At 37.3% G+C, this 23,538-nt stretch overlaps 1 protein-coding gene and 1 pseudogene across 9 annotated transcripts in view; one reads left to right on the plus strand and one right to left on the minus strand.

Annotated features, from left to right (window-relative positions):
• Positions 1-23,538, plus strand: part of Magi2 (membrane associated guanylate kinase, WW and PDZ domain containing 2) — a 1,405,204-nt gene that overhangs the window by 759,439 nt on the left and 622,227 nt on the right. The window lies entirely within an intron of this gene.
• Positions 7,309-7,888, minus strand: LOC110317197 (annotated as a pseudogene).

Here is a 23,538-nt window from a genome sequence, read left to right on the forward strand (position 1 = left end):
ACTGTTTAGATCGTTAATCTGATCCTGCTTTAACCTTTTACATGGCACCTGACTTAACTGGTTTTTTAAATATACATAATTTTATGAAGTCATAAGTTGCTCTGGATGGACAGCCTATAGATATTTTATGTCCCTTTTCTGTCTACTTTGTTAAAAATATAAAATACCTAAATGAAAATCATATAACATATGTAACATTACTGTAATTATGTACTCGAGAATAATATGTGAAAACAAAATTTAGAATATTTTTGTTAATAAATGATTTATTTGTCCATTTGTTACCAGTACTACACTAATGCTTTTATAAAAAAAAGTTCTTTTCCTAAACATAATAAATATACAAAGCAGTAGATGAAAATGATGAAAATCTCAAATCTATAATGGGTATACATAAATGTATACTTTTTTATACTTCAATATATTTTTCATAGTCTGTTACTTCTGTTCTTTCTTACATAAGTATATGTGCCAGGAGAAGAATCAATTTAAAAATAATATTTTATAAATATGAATATGTTGACATATTGTTAACTATTAGAAAATACAAAGAAGTATGTCTGTTTAGAATATAAAAAAAGTTTGTACTAATATGAGTAAATACATTCACTTCTCCGTAATACATTAGGAATGTGGTCTGTAGTAATAGACTGGTAGAAAAGAAGGCTGGCCATCGAAATTACATATCCTATCCTAGCAACTTTCTTGGCTCTTTTGTGTTTGTAACCACTTGTTACAAACTGAAAAAAACTATGAAATATTAGCCTAAAGTATATGGCTAGCCTTACGCAGACCCAGAGATTATTGCTGCACTAGACCCATGAAAGTGTCAGATTGATGCTGAGATGTATCTACTCTGTGTCTTGTGGAGAGCTGTGCTGTGATAAATTTTTGAAGTCATTTTGAATGGAACCTGGAGAATAGTGTAATAACCATTAAAAGGGAAATTAGCCATGACATCCAGGAAGACTTAAATCAAGACTATGGTTCACTCACGTTTATATAACTCTTAGTAATACTTCTTTATACATTTAGTCTGTTTCCTTATTGAAGTCACTAACTCTAAGTTAATAGTGGTGTTAACTCTTTCTTCTCCATTGAGTTAGTTAACTCTGACAACCAGGAGGGTAGTCAAAATCCATTACAAATTTTATATGTAATAATGAAACTTAATAAAGTAAGCATCATTTTATATCAGAAAATATACTTCATATCCACCTCAATTTTGTCTTAAAACCATAGTTTAAGTGATTTAGTAAAATAATCTGATATTACACGAAGACAGAAAGAGTTCATGCAAACAAGACCTTGGCTTTATTTGAAATAGAGGGTGAGGGTTAATCCTGGTAAACAACTGTCAGGAACCACAGAGGAGAAGGGAAAAAGAGGACTAAATGCTTGCATGCTTACATGCACATAATTTCCCTTTATTGACTTCCATATAATTTTGTAGTGTTGTTTATTAGTAAGTTTCGAGATCCAAATTGAGATTGTCTAATGCTGTCTCCACTGTATATGATTGCTATAACCTTGGTGGTTAGCAATCGCTATTTAGATTCACAGTATGTAGAATATATGGGTTAACTCACTTGATGCATTACCAGGTGCCACTCAGTAAGGGTCGGCATGTGTCGTCACTATTGCAGACCTTTATCTGACATTCTTTCAGTTACTGTGAGTTTCATGGACATAGATACAGTAAATCTCTTGTGTTTGAAATTTGACAACATATATTATGATTCAAGATAAAATGCAGTTGTTTAGAAGTGATTAAAAGTGATTTGCCTGTGCTATCAATGAGAAGTCATATTGGTTTCCTTTGAAAGAACCATTTAAAAGTCCTAACAGTGTTGAGTATATGAATCTTATTTGATTTCCCAAGTTTCAACTAGTGGTTATTCAAGAGTTACAAAAAGAATCAGTGTAGGAGCAAAACTCACAAGGTTCTTTGGAATAGAAGGAACTAGTTAGTTGTTTTACTATAAAGGCAAAAGAGTAAAAGTAGACAACTAGAAGGGATCCCTATTACAGATGAGAAACATTGCCAGCACCTTATTCTGTTACCTTAAACCAACACACTCCCTAAGTATCATTGAGAAAAATTGGTGCCTGAAATGAACAAAATCTGGGAAGCGCTTTCTCTCCTTTTCGTCCATAAACGCATGAAGTCTTAGGCCTTCATCATCAAGTCACTACTTATAAATAAATAAGTAAATAAATACATAGCCTTTAGACCTTGTTGGTGATACACTTGTCTGGGAATTTTGTGCTGACCTTTGCAATTTGCTTCATCATGTAGATTTCCCGAACTCTGCTGCCCTTTTATCTTTCTTTCAGCAACTGCTACGTTCTTTATTCCAAAAGACCTAGTTATTCTCCAGTGAAGTCATTGTATGTAAATGTACTTGGGTTAGGTTTTGTTCTTGTTTTCTAGGTGTTNCTTTTGTTTGGTTGTTTGTTCGTTTTGTTTGGGGGTTGTTGTTGTTGTTGTTGTCTTTTGTGATGCAGCATCTTACTCTTAACATTTTCTGCCCTAAAACTTGCTGTGTAGACCAGGCTGGCCTCAAACATGCAGTGACTCCCCTGCCTCCTAAATGCTGAAATCCAAACTCACATCTCTATAACAGCTTTTTTCAAAATACTTTGAAGTCACTTTGAATCCTCCTTTGACTTTTGGAATTGAGCACATTGTGAGTTGGCAGAAAACACTGACAGCAGAAGCAACAGGTGGAGGAATCTGAAGCACAAAGGTGTAGTTGGGGAATATTAACGCGACAGTGGTGGAATAAGCTGTAATTTAGAAATCTCTAGAAGTATGTGGTCTACCTAAGGAGCACCATGGTGGTCTAAGAGGTTGCCTCCTGAAGATTGAGTCGGTTAGGAAGAACCTATGTCATGGAAGACTTGACAAAGACTGGTCCATGAATGAGTAGTGCTTCATACTCTTGCATCATATCCAGAGCACAAGAAAATGACAGTATCAGTAAAAATAGAAAATTTATGAAACTTATAGCCTTTGGTGGAAAGGGCTACTTTTAAAGACCTAATAAATTTCATGATTATCATGGACATTTGTGCCAATCTATCTAACCAGCAGTAACAACTGTGTGACTCTGGAAAAAGCTTATGAGTTACCTACATGGTTTATCAGTATCTCCATCAAGAGGGTGCAGTGATGCATGATACATGTCTATATTTCAAGTACTCAAAAGGCTCAGGTGGAAGGATTCTGAATTCAAGGTCAGCCTGAGTGACTGGCAAGACCCTGCCTCAAACTAATTAATCAATCAAGCAAACGAAACTGTCCGTAAGTGACAAAAGTGTATGAAATTAATAAAAATAGGGAAAGCAAAAAACAAAAACAAAAACAAAAAACCATCAAAACCATGACTGAGTATATTCACCTGTGTGTTTTTCCACTCTGCTAGAAATTATGAGAACCTTTATTTTCATAAGAAGCATTCAAGTATATACAAATGGTAGGGATTGAATTACAAGTCATTATTACCTTTCTTTTATGATAAACATCTGAGGTGAGTAACACAGAGAAACCTGGTTATGTTACTCATACCAAAGGAAAAGAGAAGCCAAAATGTACGAAGCCAGCAGCCTGTTGAGATTGGCAACCTATTGGTCCCTTTGAAAGTGTTTTCAACCTCACTGAGTTGTGAAGGCAGAGCTTTAGAGAATAGAAATGAAGATAGACTAGAATTGGAAATGATGGTATTGTAACGAATGTGGTTAATGTTGGAGTGTGTCTTAACAGACTGATGTCTGAGTCCATCCCACATCCACAAATGGAGTTCACCTAGTCACTGTCCTGAAGTAGAATTAGGAAGGATCACCAGCACTGTCCCTTGTGCACAGTATCTCTTCACAAACCAGAAAAACTCTCACTTTTCTCTTTTCTATTTCCCATGCTTGCTCTCTTTTGAAGCTATATTTTGAGAGTGTTATTTAATATTTAATTTTAAAAGCCCATTTCCCCTAATATTGTCTTTTTCCTTTTAAAAACTTATTCAAATCAGGTTAGCATTTTTATGAGATTATGAGTTTAAATGAATTCAGGGTGAATGCCTATTTTATAAAAGTAATGTTGTTTTAATACATTAACATTAGCATATTGAAGAGGTATAATTGAATGAATGGAAAGAATGTGCTGGCTGTTGAATATGTATAACCATTTAGTTAACTTTTTAAATTAAACATTTTATTTGAGGGAATAGTAGATTCAAATTCCGTTGTGAAATAAATCAGAGATTCTGTTTACACTTATGTAGTTCTTCACAAAGATACTGATATTGTGAAGCTTAGACACAGTTCTTACTTGGATCACAATAATCCCCATGCTGTCCTTTGACAGCCACTGAATTTCCCTTTCACCCACATCCCACCTGCTTGGCTCCTGGCAACAAGCAAGGTGATGCATGTCCATGGCTGTGTCATTGCGAGGGGTTCATATAGATGAAAACATGCAATATTCAGCCTTTGGAGACGGGCCTTTTTCACTTAGCTTAACCATGCAACGATTCATCTAGATAGTCCCTGACTAATAGTTTCATGGTTTTCATTCCCGGTTTGCATTTTATGATAAACACACACAGTATTTTGTTTAATCATTAACTGTTGAAGGATAGATATGTCTGTTATCTCATGACAAAACTGCTTGCTACAGTCATCAAAAGACTTTATGTGAACATAACTTGAAATTTCTCTGGTATCTATAATAGGAGTTTATTTGTTTGATTGTGTGATAAATGTATACACACACACATACACATACACAGACACAGACACAGACACACACAGACACAGACACACACAGACACAGACACATACACACACACACACACACACACACACACACACGTGTGTAAACAGTGACCAAACTGTTACCTGTCTCACGACTGATGTATAAGGGATCCCGCTTCCTCCTTTGTTATTAATAATTATGCTTCTTATTTTAACTTTTTATTGGCTGTATAAAGGTATATCACTGTGGTGTTAAATTTGCATTTCTGCGAGAGCTAGGGATGTTGAACTTGATTCTATATTCTTATTTGAGATCTGAATATCTTTTATAATAAAATATTTTTCTCTGACACTTGCCCCTTCTAATCATTAAATCATTTAAGAAATACTTGGATTTTTAGCTCTTCCCTATTTGTCATGAGTTTTCTCTCAGGTGTGTGGTTTCCAACTATGGGTCTTCCACTGTTGCCTTTGTGATTCCCCTTTGGCAAGTCTGGATGCTCACTTGCTTCTACCCATTATTTATGTGCTATTTAGTCCAAGAACTCTTTGTAGAGCTCATAGTCACAAAGAGTTTCTGTTGTTTTCCCCTGAGACACTGTGTGCTTAAGTCTTAATGCTTATATAATATGTGAAATGTAGTATGCATTCTGTTGTCTTATATTTGCTCATTATTGTCTAATTTCTAGGGCAACATTTGTCACAACTTTTTCTTTCTCTTTCTTGTGTTTTCATGTGTCTCATGGTCAAATGCACACATGCCTGTGGATATGTCCCTGGTTCCCAAATCATACAATTGAAATCCTAAAGTAACCGGAAAATGTCTCCGTGAGCCAAGACACTTTTCAGATGAATTTTATCAAGATTATAAAGAAAAACTCACACAGGTTTCAGAACTCTTCTAGAAAGTAGAGTGAACATTGCTCAGTTATGTTGTTGTTCCTTGTTAGAGCTTATTTTTTAGAGAAGTCTGGGTTCACTGTAAGGTGTAGAAAAAAGGTGAAGAGATCTCTGACCATGCTTTCCCCATGCACTATTAATTTATCAGTTAGAGACAGGCCTCTGCTTTCATTTAGGACATATAGCTTACATTGGCATTCATTCTTGATATGCTTTCTACTAGTTCCAACTACTGCACAACTTCATTATCTTATCATAGGAACTAGCTCCTCTACCCTGGAAATCATCTGTAGGTTGCCTCTTCCTGCCTTCAATTATTTCCCACCACTGCGAAGACTCCAGTGGCCAGTAAAGCATCTCTAGTTTTGGCCTTTCTAAAACATCATATAGCTGAAGTCATGTAGCGTGTAGCTTTTCCCTTGTATATATCAACCACTTACTAGTATGTACATAAGTTTCCCTATGTGAATTTTCATTGGCTGGTTGCTCATTTCACTTATAGCAGTGACTAATATTCCAAAATGGCTGTATACATTTGTCCATTGGCCTAAAGGAATGAATGGTGTGTTTTCTTGTTTTTTCTCTTTTCTGAGTTTTCTCAGTTGTCAACAAAGCTACTATAAATATGCATGTGCAAGTTGTGTGAGCATATACAATGTGCTCCATCTATTCATATGTTCTTCTGCCACCTGCTACATGTCTTCATTAGTAAGGTATCTGTTTATGTCTTTGGCCTGGTTTTTAATTGGGCTGCTTATTTTATTCTTGACTTTTAAGAATTCTTTTTGTCTTTAATACATAACAAGGTTTAAAAATGACTACAAACAAAAATCAGTTTCACAATGTATGCCTTGCAGATAAAGTTTATTTTATAGTACTTAAATAAGTTATATGGTATTATACTGAAGCAGATAACTAAGTTGAAATTTCTGAGACTGTTAAATATTTTTTTCATTTAAATATTCAAAGCTTCCAAATCTGTGCATCCACCAAGTCATTTGACCTGAGATTATTTTTTTATCTTTTTTCAAATTATTGCTTGCTTGCTTGATTGATTGATAGTGTTAGCTACCTTCCTATTGTTATGAGCGGACACCAAGCCAACTTATAGAAAATAATCATTTTATTTGTGGCTTAGAGTTTCAGACATGACCATCATAGTTGGGAGCATGGCAGCAGACACACACACACACACCACACACACATACACACACATACTTTACATAGGGTATAAAGTAAAGTGTCTATAGAAATCCAGCCATGACCTCTTTACAATGTTTCAATCATATATATGATGATGTTCCCATATTGCCTCATGGTGCACTCTCCTTAATTTGAATAAGTGTACTCTGTGATGTTCACACAGTGACAAAATTGCTTAACAGCACAGTTCTCAGAACATATCTTCATCATTAACTTATGCATGACTTTACATAGTAAAATGATTCTATTTAATCAAATTAACAGACTTACCTCCCATAACTATCTCTTTTTCTTTTGCAAGTCTGTCTACATTGTTAGCATATCTCCATAATTACAGTAGTACAGAGTCATGATGCTATAGGCCTCTGTGCTTATTTATTTATTTATTTATTTATTCATTTATTCATTTATTTATTGACTTTTAACTTTATCTGCATTTATTTTATGCTGAATTTATTCCCAGGCCATGAGTTTTTGTTTCTTCAGTTTCTTCTGAGATATCTTTTTTCTTCTGTGCAACCTCCTCTTCTGGCTTGGGAATGATCTGTTCCTTCTCCTCAGTGAGGATCATCTCAATGTGGCAGGGGGAGGTCATGAATGGGTTAATTCGGCCATGAGCTCTGTAGGTTCATCTGCATATCTCATCTGCCTTGTTCACCTGGATGTGTTCAATGACTAGAGAATCTACATCTACACCCTTAAGTTCAGCATTACTCTGAATTTTTAAGCATGTGCAGTAAAAATTCAGCACTCTGTTTTGGTCACAGACCCTTTGTCCAGCCCCCCTGTTTGGCCTGGGCGCACCTACAGATGCCACCATTATACCACCGGAATGACACACATTGCTTCTTTAAAGCGACATCCTTCAGATACTTGGTGGCTTTGCGGATATGCATACCCTTGATGTCCTGGGCAGTTTCCTGGGTGTTCTTAAACTGAACACGAAGGTTTAAACATCTTGATTTGCATGATTTTGTGGGGTTTTCTGGGTCAAGAGTGTAGCGAACCATCTTCGCAGGCGACCTCTGGCCGCTTACAGGAAGAGCCCTCTGGGCTTTTTTTATCCTACATAATTGTAACGGTTTTCTTTTTGCACTGTGTACTGAGATTTCTCCAATTGCCCTCTCCTAACTGTATTTATGTATTGGATATTTAAAAATTCTATATTTTAAGTAATATTATGCAATAGGTGTTTTTCTGTGTCCTCTTTATTGCTCTTATCATAATTGTTTTCCAAGTCCATGCATGTTGTCAGGTCAAAAATCTCCCTTTCTTTTAGTTTTATGCACTTCTCCAAAGTGAACCAACTTCTCCTTTTCAAGGATAAAGTATATATATCACTTATTCTTTATTACATATACATTGAATGATACCTAGGGTTTTTTCATAGTTTGGTGACTGTAAATTATGTAAGAATGGACACATTAGTGGAGGTGTAAATTTGAGGTGCTGATTTGATTCTTTTTGAGAACATATGGTAGTTCATTTTTAGTAATATCTATAACTTTTCCATAACATATGTCAGCTTATAACCCCTCAGCCATTCCTAAGTGTTCTTTACCTTCACGTCCCTGACAATACTTTTGTCATTGTTTAGAAACTGTCATCAAACACAAGCTCATAGTACCTTGTGATTTGCACTCTCCTGATGGGAACTGACTCTAATTATTTCCTTTATATTTATTGATCAACTGCTTATATTTTTGTAATAATGTTTATCAAATCTTTGGGGTTGCTGTTGTTGTTGTTCTCCTTCTCCTCCTCCTCCTCCTCCTCCTCCTCCTCCTCCTCCCCCCCTCCTCCTGTTCCTCCTCCTTCTTCTATCTTCTTCTTTCTCTTCTTTTTCTTCCCTTATGTCTACTTGACACTGGAGTAGTATGAATTTCTCATTCCTCCTGTGTTCTAAATATTAACTCTGCATCAGAAATACCACTCGGCACTATTGTCTCCCACTGCATAGAGTTTCTATTTTACTTGAATTTAACCTCCCATTTAGCCCACCCCCCACCAAATGTAGTGGTAAAGAAAGGATATGGGGATAGTGACCTGTTTACAAAGGTTCCTTAGAGCAACTTCTGTCTGTGTTGTCTGGAAAGTGGCAGCTCAGCTAAAATTTTATTCACAAGTCTGCCTTAGTCTTTCACCTGTGTCCACTTCAGAAAAACACTCCTTCACTTACTTCATTGCCCCAGCAAAACACCATCCAACTGACTTTCCAACGAGACCTTAAGTTTCCACTTCATATCCCCCTTTCTAAGATAGGTATTATTAATTCAAGAAGAGAAATAAAATATATTATAGGTTCAAAAGCTATAAAACCTTCTATGTTGGCAAGTGACATATATTTCTATGTAAAAAAAAAAAAAACCACAGAGAATGTACCAAAAATTTTAAGTCTTCTTGTGTAAGATTATTTCTGCAAAGATCATCATGAGTAATCACCAATGTTGCAAGTATTTTGTATTTCTAATTATTGAGGAAGGGACAGTCCTAGTTAACTTTTGGTGATTCTTCCTGCTCTATAATTTAATGTGGAGAACCAACCCTTTATTTTCTCTGGAATGCCATAGCAATTTCCAAACACTGTTTCCTCTTTCAACTGCTATCTCATTCTGCCTATAGTAGTTTAGGCTCCCATCTATATCGGAGCATGTATATGGGAATAGGCACAGGATTATGACTCCCTACCTTTTGGTTGGGCTGTCCTTCACAATGTTTGGTACACATCTTAGCTAATTTGGAGTCAAGACTTATCCTCAGAACTGTGCTATCTGTATTTCTTTTTTTTTTTCTGGATAAACTGGGGCACTGATAAAGATTGGAGAAGTAAGGGATTCTGTCACTTTTCTTTAGCAGGAGTTCCTTCCATGAAGAGGTAAATCACACTGGAGGTTGCCAGTTCTACCTGTAGCCTTTATTTTGCTAGGAGAACCTTCAGGCCTTTGATAATGGGGTTTTCCTTCATACAGGAGAATTTAGTAATATGGCATGTTTTGGTGTTTCTACTTGAAAAATCATTTTAAGCATGTATCTTATATTGGAGTTCTTAATCCACTTTCAAACATAAGCCTTCATTTTGGTGTTTAATACACATTTAACATCATATTTAAACTACCATGTTTGACATGTAGGTAGAATCCTGGGTGGCAAAGTTATGACAAGATACTAAGCACTTAGTTGAAGCTAAATGCAAAAGATATTGAGCTAAAAACTCTACACCTTCATCAAGATGTGATTTGGGATATGTGTGTAAATTTAAAGTTAATTGTGGGCAGAGAAGCAACAGGTGTACAATAGGCACTCCTTGAACTTGTAGGCTAGAACCATGCCTATGCAGTCAGAGGAAAAGGACATTCCCAGTGAAATACATTTCAGATACGTAGGTGAAGGTAGCTTTAAATAAGAATGTGTACTTTCAAACCCTCTCAAAGACTCAGTTTATAAATTTATCTTATGACTCTTCCCCCAAGATACATCATCACTACAATTTCTCTGATAAACGATAGGAAATACAGCTTGTGGGATCAGGTTTAATCAACCCTCAGCTAGGAAGGTGCTGGTATTATTTATCTAATTAACAATATTTATACAGTATTTACTTTGTACCAGATATTATTTTAGGCAATTTGTGAGCATCATCCAATTTAATAGTCAAAACATTGTGAGGAAAGGGAGTTCGCTATCCCAGTTTCGCAGACATTGTAAAAAGTACACAAAGTTTAAATTTTTCCAATCCACCTACAAACAAAAGCCAAGTTTTCCAGCCAGGTACCTGGCATAAGAATCCATTTTCTTCACCTGTATTCTAACATGCTACCACTAACATTCTAATCACAACCATTAACCCTAATACTACAGATTTGGAGAACTTTGGAGAATTAAACTTTCTGATTAACCAATTCTAGCCTTGACTCCTAGTGCTAAAATACTTTTGTCTTTCCAGCTAAATACGTTCTATATTTTAAGGAGTCACTGTCAAGAATAATATTGATCATGAACTACTTTTATTCATCTTATAACTCTGTATTAGTCATGTTACATATAGGGAATACTAAGAGAAAAGAAAAGAAACTTGAATCTCAAAAGTCTAAGGCCAACAGAACAGTGTTGTGGGAGGAGCCAGACAAAGCATCCTTGAAAAGACTTTGGTTACTAAGTGGTGTCTTACTGTTAACTGTTTAGACATCAAAGCCGATGCAAGCGTACTGTCTGCTATTACTGTGTTGCTGCACACCTAAGTGAAGACATTGTTGAGACTGGAAGTCTGTAAGGGAATTGAACATATTCTGGATCTTGTAAGCCAGTTGCAGTCTGTTTTCCCTTTGCTTGTTTCTCCTACTATCGAGGGGTCAATTTTCCTATTTCTTGAAAGAATGACTAACTCATAAAACAGAATGAACATTTTTTGTTGAAATAGGAAGATTTTTGAGGGGGAGACTTTTACCACATAGGTCTGGTTGGTCCGGACCTTGCTATGTAGACTGGGCAGGCTTCAAACTCAAAGATTTGCTGTCCTCTGCTTTCCACAATGCTGGGATTAAGGGACCCATCACACCCTGCAAATAGGGAGATTGCACTGTGATAAAAATGAAATCAAAGTGTCTCTAATTTATATATATATATACACACACACACACATACATAGAGAGAGAGAGAGACAGAGAGAGAGACAGACAGAGAGACAGAGAGAGAGAGAGAGAGAGAGAGAGAGAGAGAGAGAGTGAGTTTAGCCATAAACTCTTATAAGCACTGAACACTTTTTTTGTCTGTGTTTTTCTCTTCTTTCATATCTCAGGGCAAGCAGTGGTCATTGGAAAACTTGCACAAAGATTCAAAGTTACTCTATAGTAGAAACTTCATATTCAAAATATAGTTAGCATTGAAAGAACAATATCAGTAAATTTCACTAAATTGTAGCAGAGTCTTGAGTTGGAGTATATGAGGATTCCTCAGTACCTCCGGTCATCATTTTATCCTAACCAAATAAGTTCTGTATCAAATAAATACAACCCACATGTTTTCTAGGCTACTGCCATATAACTCCAATTTCTGTAGTGATTGGAAAAATGACATGGCAGAGAGTTACTTTTCATGGATGGATTGCCAGGAAAATCTTTGTCCATTTCTTGCTTCATGAAAATAATCAGTGAAAACTATATCTCCAGACTATGTCTTAAACAGAAATACTTTAAAACAAAGTGCATAGAGATTCTATAGTGGACAAGCTGAAATAGAGGAGCAAGGACCGTCCAATCCACAGGGACAACTTCAGACACTGGATTGATTAACTTTGATGAGAATTATTCGCGTTGCCTCTATTATCCAAGCAAACCGAGAGCAAAGGCATTGTACTGATACAGCTAGCGTGCCTTTCATCCTCTGTATTCTAGCCAGGATTATCTGAAAGCCACTTAAGGTGTTTAACAAGGAAACTCTGCCATATCACTCAACCTCCCAGTAGCAATAGTGTGACGGGATCAAAACTGCTTCAAAGCTTTGTGAAGGAGCTGTTTCTAGGACATGTAGTGATTGATTTGAAATAACATGATGAGAAAGATACCACTAAGATTCTTAGAGATGACAGAGTGTTTTTGAAGCCTTGTGAATTATGATGAAGTCCCCTGTCAAGGATGGCTCAGAGCCTGCACACAGGAACTCACTGCATCACTGTTGGGAATACATCTTCCAGTTGTTTTTCGAGTAGCTGTTTGGCAACAGGATGTGACACTCTCTGTTCTTATACAAAGAAACAAAGTGATTATTGCCTGTGTATTGTGCTTGTTAGTCAAAAAGCATCATGTCACCTCAGACAGTTATTGAAGGCTGAGTGGAACTTAATTTTATTTCAGTATACATAAGTTGGCTATATCTCTTCATTGTGTGTGAAGTGATTAATGGCTTGCAGCAAGGCTTAGTGAAAGGATGACAAAGACAAGCACTGAATATCATTATTGACTTTAAATGGCAGCAATATAGTCTCATTGTTGCTGTCCTCAAAATAAATTTCCCAGACCCACCCCCAAAAAATGTTGTCTGTGTCTCTACGTTCCTACATAACCACTTCATTAGTCCAGAAAACCTGCTTTGCCAGGATTCGCTCCTTTAATGTTTGCTTTGCTCACTCCCATGTGAACAGAACAAGAGATATCTGCCTTTAAAAATATATATATACTATTCCCACACGAGTTTCTATTTTCCTAACTAGTCTAATTCATAAATGTGGATTTACCTCTTTTACCCTTCCATGGACTAAAGAGTACAGACAATAGAATGAGGATGTTCTTTCTTTATTGCTTGGTAAAAGCATAAAGTCTATAAGCATAATGAGCTATTTAACTCTAGTGTACTACCCCAGTCTTCTGTGATACAAGAGTACAAGCAGTTGTAGTTGTTGGCCAAAACTGAAGCTCTAAAGCTACAAAGACAGAGGCATAAAGAAGAGGAACTAAGGAAATAGCACAGGGTACACCGCTAAGTTACCCATTGCAGTCCAGGCTGAAACCTTGTTGTTCAACATGTGGCCCAGCAACAGCATCTTCTAAAAGATTATTATACATCCATTATAGCAGCCCACCCTTAGCCCTAATTACCTTAATATGATTCTAGGGAATTCCTATGCACTTCAGAATGTGAGAAGACAGTTGGGTCTCACAGTAGAGACTGTAGTCTTGGTTAACATTAGACTAAGTCAGGAAAATTCCAAATCTACAGACTGCCGAGGCTATAGAGTGGGTTTACAGGCAGAATAGTCCACTTAGCAAGACTCTGACTGCGAAAGTAGAACATAGGCTAGGGATATAGCTCAGGAATACAGTTCTTGTTTAGCATGCTCATTGCACTAGGTTTAATCTCTGCTACTGCGTATACACAAAGAATTTACCTTTAAGAGTTTATTTTTTCTGATTGAATTATCGCAGCACGTTTTTCATGGATGACTCTATTACTCACTTTTCGTAAGTGATGACTCTTAGCATTAGTATGATTATGTACTGCAACACAGAGGCTAAACCCTTTCCTGTGTTCCCCTGTCCCTACCTGTGCAATATTACACATAACAACAGTGGTGACATTTGGCTCAGTTAACCTGGAGATGACTTCACAGCTCAGTTACTACCAGCGACTGGAAAAGAACATTTTCTCTATTACTCATATAGCCAGGTGTATTCAGAAAGAAAATCGTGTCATTGTTTTTAGTCACACCTCTATTTTGAACCAAGTGCAATTGAATTCTTTTAATTTGCAATCCAAACTATTCACAGGATTTGAATGGTAACAACCCTTAGAGAAATTTAGCCTCAGTGTTGAAATTTTGCCATGATGGTAAATGTTCCAAAGGTATCACTGAATCCAAAAGCAAGGCCAAAGTGGAAATGATAACGAGAATTAACACCAATAGCACTTTGGAATTATTTTTATATCCTAAGATGGAAATACTCATTACCATGTATAATTTCTTAGTTTAAGAAATTTTTATAAAAGCACAAATTTCTTAAAAGTAGCTTATTTTTATAATTATAACTGATATACTTTCAAAAATGACCAAGCATGAAATAGTGGAGATTAATGTTTCCTTCAACAAATCATTGGGGGATATAAAACAAGTGCCACTAACCAACAGACAGGAACTTTAACAAGGCACTCAGAACAAACACTTGGCAACCTGGCCAAATGTGCCAGTTGACAAAAATTAATCACCACACTGGACTGACGTGACAGCTTGTGTGTTGAAAAGTCAAGTTGACTGAGTGTGAGCTTACAGCAATCTCAGTGCCAGCAGACGGCTCACCCAGAAAGGAAATGTTTGTGTAGCTGAAGCGCATCAGGTTTCCATGGGAAGAAGACATGAATGGACTTGCAAAGGAAAAGTAAACGTGAGGCTTCTATTCACCGAAATATAATATTCCAACTTCCTAAAATTTCAGAATAGAAATTAGAAATTGACTGAAGAGATCATTTTTTCCTGAGTAGGGGATAGGAGTGGGAAAGAGAGGAAGCGGTCAAAGAAATGATAAACAACACAAGGATTTTTTTAGAAAGCCATGTTTTTTAGCAAAACCTGCTATTTCATAACCGTATTAAAATATAGTTTACAAGCATCAATGGCCATATGAGGGATAAGCAAGTATACAATCTCTTTTTCTATGTGGAAGTGTGCACGTGTGTGTGCTTAGAGGTTGCTTTAGGCTTGATGTCATGTGTATGGAACTTATTACAACTAACTACCATAACACTTTCCCATACAGAACATAAAGCTACCAGGGGTGCAGCCCATGTAAGGACTTGGGTTAAATTCCTAAAACACGAGCAAGACAGAGAGGCAAGCACAGGCAGAAGGAAGCTGACTCGGGTGTCCCTGGCCACTTTGGTTCCAGCCTTTCCATGACCATGGTCATACATTTCTACTCATTGTATTGTTCTGCTTTTTGCTTTAGTGTATCTGTTACACTGTCAAGAAGTTCACATTATGAACTCCATATTCTCCTCCATGTGTACAGTTTTAGCATAATTGTGAAATAAGTTTTGCACAGGCAATGGTAATTGTCTTTATCTTAACAACTAGGGGGTCCCTCCTGAGATGAGTCACTTCTAACTTTTGTTTTCAAATCAGCTATGTTGGAACCAAATATGTGTTGTAATTTCTGAAAGTCACCGTTTTTGCAAGACATAGTTCTATAACATATCCTTGATAGAGGAAAACATGTCTCAGAACAAAAACAATCACCCGGGTATAGGGACCTTTCGGGATAGCATTTGAAATGTAAATAAAGAAAATAATAAAACAAACAAACAAACAAACAAACAATCACCCGACTTTGACTGTTTTATGCCTTTGTATTTCTTCTATTCACAGCCAGATCCTCTTAAGATGTTTGCTGCTTCAAGATTCAACAGATTCAGGCTGTTCACTGAAAGACCCTTCTCATCTGTAGTTGCTAGTTACTGTCTGCTCCCAGTTTTCCTTCTGTATGTCCCTACTGTAACTCAGCAGCAGTTACACTTTCTCCTGCTTCTTCATTGATTCCTACTTTTCGTATTCTTTGCTGACAGAACATTTGTTTGAGTATGCTGTGGGTTGTGGTTACCCTCTTAGGGCGTTGGCTGGCCTCCCATCTGTCCATCTTGCATTGAGGATGAAATATCCTGCTGCTTCCCAGCTGGGCCTCTGTAGCCTAATTGTCTGGGTGTGAATCTTGGCACTTAACTATTCCTGTGACCAAAAGGAGCCACCCAAGCTCTAACACAAGTGTATTTGCTTAAGGAATTAAGAAGAGAAGAATGTGAAATGACTTATACACAGTGTACACACAGTACCTCACCCAAGATAAGAGCCTAATAGGTGTTATCATTTATTAATAAGACATACAGTAAGAAACTTCACATGCAATTTCTTTGCCCACAATCACTGCTCTTATCATTTTTATAGTACTTAAAAATTTGTTCTCAATATTCTATGTATACCCAAACAAGAGAAGAGTTTGTTTTAAAAAGTTCATATCACTAAATATATTAAATACTCATAGATTTTTTCCTACTAGAGAGAGCCCAATAGCTAAATTACCTCGAAAATTTTGATAAAGTTCATTGCAGAGGCAAATATCTTGGATTGTCAACATAATATATTCTCTAGTTATTTGTCTTATTTTTATATATTTTGCTGGCATCACTGAATTAAATGTAAAGTTTGTGTGCACTATTTACAAATTTTATCATGTAATTGTTAGTATATATTTATGTAAAAACATATTTTTCATTTTATTACTTTGTGTGTGTGTGTGTGTGTGTGTGTGTGTGCCTGAGAATGTGTTCAGATAGCTGCATCTCTTCTGTGACTGGTTTGTGAGGTCAGAGGACAAGCTGGACTGGTTCTCTCCCTCCATTGTGTGCTTCACAGGAGTGGACCTCAGGTTGTAAGACATGACGACAAGCACTTTTACTTGCTGAGGCATGTCACTGACCTGAACTATCAGCACATTTCTTCTCAAATATAAAATGATTGTGAATGCCAATTTCTTTAGAAAGTGCTTTGTAGCTCGGTGTTCGTGGTTGAATTTTTGCATAAATATAGAATATTTCAGATAGAAATGATAAAAGTTGTTTCAAAGGTTGTTTTGAGCACTAGGAGGATAGAGGCTTCATTCTGTATTAAAGATAGGAGGAATTCCAGTGCCTGCCATAGCAGTGCTACTGGAACTATACCCTAAACTGAAGGCATGACCAGAAAGATGTTATTCACCTCAAGATAAATGAATGCTACAATCTATAACCTCAGGCAGGCAGAGCACTTTCACCACCCTTCACAAGGGGCAGAGAGGTCTTTGCCCTCAGGGTGGAGTCACAAAACACATTATCTGTCTGACACATCATTTTCAAATAAGGGGGAGAATGACTGTGAGTTGCTCTAGGCAGATGAGTACCTTTATCTTTCTCAGTGATCACCCTTTTTGTTTTGGTATTAGGAAGCTACCAGCTGCACTATACCTACAAAATTTTCAGAATTAAGAAGGACATGTTTGTGAAATATTTAATAATGACTGTGGTGGTTTGTATATGCTTGACCCACGGAGTGGCATTGTTGGGAGCTGTGGTCTTGTTGGACTAGGTGTGGCCTTGTTGGAGGAAGTGGGTCATTGTGGGGGTGGACTTTGAGAGCCTCCTCCTAGCCATGTGCAAACAAGTCTGCTCCTGGCTTCCTCTCAATGAAGAAATAGAACTCTCAGCATCCAGCGCATTGCCATGGTTCCACCTTGATGATAATGGACTGGACCTCTGAACCAGTACACCAACCCCAGTTAAATGTTTTCCTTCATAAGAGTTGCCTGGGTCATTGTGTCTCTTCACGGCAATGAAAACCCTAAGACACTGGCCCACTGTCAGAAACAGCCACATTTGTACTTGGCATTGAAGTTATACACTCAAGTGAATTCAATTTCTAAGTTCTCGGTGTAACTCCAGAGGAAGCAATAGCAGCAGGACTCAGAACTGTGCTTGCAGACCGTATCTTCATACTAACTGGTCAATTCAATTTCATCAGAACAGAGTCATGCTCATCTAGTTAACGTATCCCATTCGTTAGCTCACAGTTATAGCGGCAATGCTTACAAGTGGCCCAAGACATGGTTTTGCCAGTAAAGCTGAGACCACCGGCTAAGGGTCCTTTTAAAACTTTGTGCATCCCTAGACTGCCGCCTGTACCCTGAATCCTACCTGCCCTTGGGAGTTAGAGGTAAAGTGGTGGCCACAAAATGACACATACTCGGGAAAAGGTGAGAAACACAGCAGCGAGCTCCTCTGAACACTGCTGCCAACTCCTTTAATACCGTCCACCTGCTCCCCATTGGTCCCAAGGAAGCATCTCTTTTAAACAGCAGTTCCTGATTGACAGGCATTGTCTGCTACCACCAATCCTTGTCTCTCAGGCAGTCCTCAACTAGGTCCTCCTACAGGAGATGCTTTTGCTGCTGCCAACCCCACCCTACCCCCCCACCGTGCTCCTCCCCCTTTGCTTACATAGAGGTGGCCCCCTCGGTTCCTGCTACATTAGCCCAAAAAGTTAGGTTTAACTAGGGGGATAGGGGCTACCTAACTTTGTTTTAGAGTATTATACAAGTAATGTTGGTTCAAATATGGATTCGAGTATTCCCTAAAGCTCAATCTAGCCAGCCTGGGCCTTTCTCATTTCTTGCCAGACTATCTAGCACATTTTATAGAGGATGCTGTTGAATACTGTGTGCCTGCGAGCCGGAGGGCTGTCACTCTTAGGAATGAGCTCTTCAGTCACTGTTCTGTTGGGGTGGGGGAAGGCATTCTGAGTCAGCTTTTGGGTTGATAGTGTTCCCAACACAATTCTGGCAAGTAAGCTACCCTCCCTTTAATTCTGTTAGGGAGGTAAGGATTTTTTAAAATTACAAACATTTTCTCCAAAAACCATCCAATGTTTATTTTGATAACTCATTAACTCAGTAGCTTTCCTGCCGGACTGCCCTAATTAACTGTCCTTTGAAATTCTCTTCAAATTTTTCTTTTGTGTATTTAATTCATAAAATTTCTCTTAATCTCCCATGATAATTGCAAGTCTTGGGAATAATGATTTTGAGAGTCTTTGGAGAATACCATTTTTATGGATTGTGGTGATGGTCTATGATGATATATTGGTGTAGAAATCTCTAACAAAGGTTGCAAATGAGTATCTAGCCACTCACAATGCCCACTGCTTTCTTTCTATCCCTTCCTCTTGCTGTCCAACCAGGGAAGGATTACAGTGGCCTGAAATTAAGACTGCAGAGTCCTGCAGGGGACGATAATTGGACAGGGTAACCCGCTGCCCCTGAATCCTAAGGGGTCCTGTAGATGTGGGGCTCCCGGCTGTGCCTAATGTGTAAGTCTCAGAAAGGCAGAAGCCGTCTTCAATAGCACACTTCTTTATGTTTTTCCCTGGCAGAATACTGAATACTTTGCTTTTCCACTAAGCTGCTTGAAGCCCAGATGGGTAGTAGAATGAAATATTTGATAACTGCCCTACGATCACTCTGATCTGAGCAGGAACAACTGTCTGTCCCTAAAAATGCAAGCAGATATCGTGTAACATGACAGTTCAATGCCATTAAGAGTTAACCTCCTTTCAGTATATTTTGTTAGAATATTTCGTGATATTTTTCAAACAACAGAACTTGTGTTTCTGTTCTGTCTTCCATCAAATGGAAACTAAGTTTTGTGATAAGTCAGAAATAGAAACAACAGTTAATACTGTGGGCAAAAGCTCCCTTAAATGCACAGAGAGTTCTTGAGCTCAAGATTTTGAACCAGCTGGAAGCCCCTTTCCTGGGATACCTGACCTGCTCCTATTTTGAGTTACTTCTCTTCTCTCTTCACTTCCTCCATGCCAGTTTGTTTGCTGTGTCCTCTAGGCCTTCAATGGGAATAAATAAACAGCATTTGACAACCCAGTTATGCATGTATGTCTTATAATCTGGCTATGCTCCTAATGCTTTGAAATCTCTGAATAGTTAACTGCCTTTTTATTTTCATGTCTATTTTCTGATGGTCTGTGGTCACTGTATCCTAAAATCTACCTTGGATATTTCAAAATACAGATGCCATAGAGACATATGGTGACACTAAAAGTTAATGTCACTGCAAGATTCTAATAGTGATAAAATGATAGAATTATGGTCTGCTAAACCTTGCAGTGAAGGTCATGGCGATGTCTGCATTGCACAAAGGGCTGTGGCTGCCTATGCAGTCTCATTCTGGCCCAGATTAATTTTACATGAGCACAGTATAAAAACGTCAAACTAAATATATATTGTTTCTATAAAAAGTCACTGGTCTTTCTTTAAGCCCAGTATATAATCTTGACATATTATCTGCTAAATAATAAATTGAAGAGACTAATTCTTTCAGAACCCTATAGAACACCATGTAGAGAACACACCTTAATTAAATATTGAAGAATTAAAATCAAAAGTTCAAAAGCAAATGAATTGGGAACAAAGTAGGCTGTTCTTCATCCAGCCCCATCAAGGATCTTGAGTTCACGGCATGCTGCCCTGTTTCACTGGTAAAAGTGCAGTGACCACTTAACCTGAAGGTAGCTGTACTTCTTTGGTACATGTTAAGAATGGAACAAGTCTCCAGTACATAGATCCCTTAGATATTTGCTTTTACTTTGGTGAGTCATTCTATACAGTTTTGCTCCCAGGGTTATAGCATTTTTTTCTGTGTTGTAAATATCAGTGAGGCAAAGACAAAATTTTCATGAAAAGCTTGAGTTTTATAACTAAAGTTTCTGCTACTATTTTGTAGGCAAAGGAGATGGGCTTCAGTATAAAAGAATTGATAGGGGGAACACATGGAAAGACAGTTGTGTAGGTTAAGTGTCTGCCCCACAGCCTGAGCTCCAGGGATGGAGACAAGCAGAATCTTGGAGCTGTAGCTAGTGAGTTTAGCTAAATCAAGGATACCCAGGTTTAGTGAGAGTCCCTCTTTCAAAAGACACCTGGCATTGACTTCTAAACTCTACACACAAATGCACACATGGGCACCAACACCTACTAAGCATGCCTGCATCCTCACATGAACATGTGCATATCTTACACATGTACATTTACCACAAGATTTAGAGTGTAGATTAATTACAATGAGAGTAATGATAGTTTATATGGATGAATAATAAAATAATGAATGAGTGAATGAATGGATGATTAAATAAACAGATTCACTTTGCCCTAACTTGTCTCAATGGAAAGTGCATGATATGTTCATGTCAGTAGTGCATGAGATGTTCATACTGACAATATATATATATATATATATATATATATATATATATATATTCATTTAACATACATATCTTATGATAGAAAGTATATATAGATATAGATATGATATATATCATATGAATATATGTATAAAACATAAAAATACCACCCTAGAATTTTTCTTTCTTTCTTAGTGTTAGGGTTTTTGAACTCAAGTTATGGAGGGCAACAAATAAACATTCTTATGCATATGTGTGTGGTAGGGCTAAGGTAGACTGAAATCAGGGCCTCATCCACACTAAGCAAGCACTTTTCTGCTGAGCTTTTATCTAGCCCAAGCCTTAACTTTTAAGTAATACTTCTCACCTTAATCTCTGTTTGTGAGGCATACAACAGGGATATAATCATGTATGTGAGAAGCATGAAATCGAGGCCTTGGCCTCTTTGTCTGAAGAACTTGTTTCAACAGATAGCATTTCTGGGGAGTGGCATGGGCCTGTGTTCTCAGGCACTCAGGAGGAGGATGCAGAAGGATTGCCTGCGTCCAGAAAGCCTGGACTGTGTGGTAATATGACTTGTGGGTGTTTATGCTAAGTTCAGCTGAACTGAACAAAACCATATTTTTAGATGTTATATCATTAAAACTAAGCAGAATAAAATCCACCCTGACTGGTTGTGTAAAAATTGATTTAAAGGCACTTGGCCAAAGGACAGTGTTTCTATTGGAAGCACACATACAAATATGGTATGATGTTCACACTTGCTAATGAGTAACTTGCAAGCTGAAGGAGTGTCTTGGAAACCTAAGAGTGAGTTAATTAAAGGTCAACTCCAAAGGGAGTTGCCCTAGCTGTCAAGATTTATTTTCTCTAGCCTGAAGTTGAGAAACTGGGAAGAAGAAGAGAGAACATAGTAAAAAAGGACATGCTGACGTTTCCCAGAATGCCTCATGGTGACCCATCTGCTTGGACACATGGGCACCTGATGAACAGCTCTAGGTCGATTTCTTTCCACACCACGTGGCAGACCCTGTAGCTCTTGCAGCACATCGAAATGGATCACAATGTTGTCCTGATAGTGTTTGCTTTAAGTCAGTGATGTTTTAAAATTATTTTAGGGATTTAAAAAAAATAGCAAAAATCAAAGAGGAACTATGCTCTAGACTCATACTCATCAAAAAATGTCATTCTTGTTTCTTTTAGAGGTGAAACGGTCACTCTTCTTTCATTTTAAACTAGAATTTTTAAGAATCTAATTGGCATTTCCTGGTTGCCATGGTTACCAAATGACAAGCAGCCTTCAAATACTTTCATCTTGCATCAACAAACTAACCTTTGTGAGAAAACTCAATTCTCTTCAGATATGCGCTTTGAGTTTAAGCACTGGATGCCTTTATAACCTCTGAAAGAGGTATTATTCATACAGTAGTTAATTAGCCAATTATCAAATAAGCTCTTTCCTTTAAGAAACTAAGCAATAGGACATAAGGCATAAATTCAATTAGTGCAATTTCCTCCTTTTCATTTCCATTCATTTTTGAGGAGTGGTCTAGAAGAAATAATATTGAAATAGAGAAGGCATAATTTAGGTGATAAAATTTATTTTCGACTTCTCTACGGACTATTTAGGGAAATTATATTCAAAAGGCAATATGAGACAAGACAGTGCTTCAAGCTGAGCTCTCTGATGAATCACCGTATCCTGTTCAGATCCTCCCAGCTGCCACCATATTCCTGATGCTGGGTGGACTTGCAGTTAGTGCTGACTCTTGCTTCCCCATCAGTTCTCTATCCACAATCTTCTGAGTAGGGAAAAACATCTATAATTATTTCAGCATAAAAATAAGGTAATTAACCATTTCAGGAAAATTTGCATCAACCTTTTTCAGCCAACATATTATGTTTACCTGCAACTTACCACTGTGCAACACTTCATTTCACTTCACATTTTACCCCACATGGGCTGGCTTTACTAGTAGAATAAGAAACCTACACAGATCTCTGCCTGCTTTTTCTTCTCTAATATAACACTAACGACTTTCCTTTCTTCCTGAGTGCATAAACTTACAATTATGCTTTCTCTCCTTATTGTTGAAGGCACTATGCCTGCAGGTAAACTTAAATAACTGACTAATGAGGCTTTATAGATATGTTTATAAATTTCAAGTGAGGCAACAAGTAGCAAGAAACTTCTCACAATCCAGTTCACAGGATCTATTTGTTTTATGCTGTCATTCAACAGGAAACAATGACCAAGACATTACCGGCCACATTTTAGTGTCTCATCAAGCAAGTGAATCAGTTTCTTAACTTTCTTCATACTCAGATAATTGTATAAAGTCAATTTGTATCTTTAGTCAAAAGAAGTTCTTACTCGCAGGTATCCTGAACAAAGCTAGTTGGCTTATATTTTAATTCTAATAGAC

The sequence above is a fragment of the Mus pahari genome, chromosome 2, assembly GCF_900095145.1.
Source record: "Mus pahari chromosome 2, PAHARI_EIJ_v1.1, whole genome shotgun sequence".
NCBI classification, from domain to species: domain Eukaryota; kingdom Metazoa; phylum Chordata; class Mammalia; order Rodentia; family Muridae; genus Mus; species Mus pahari.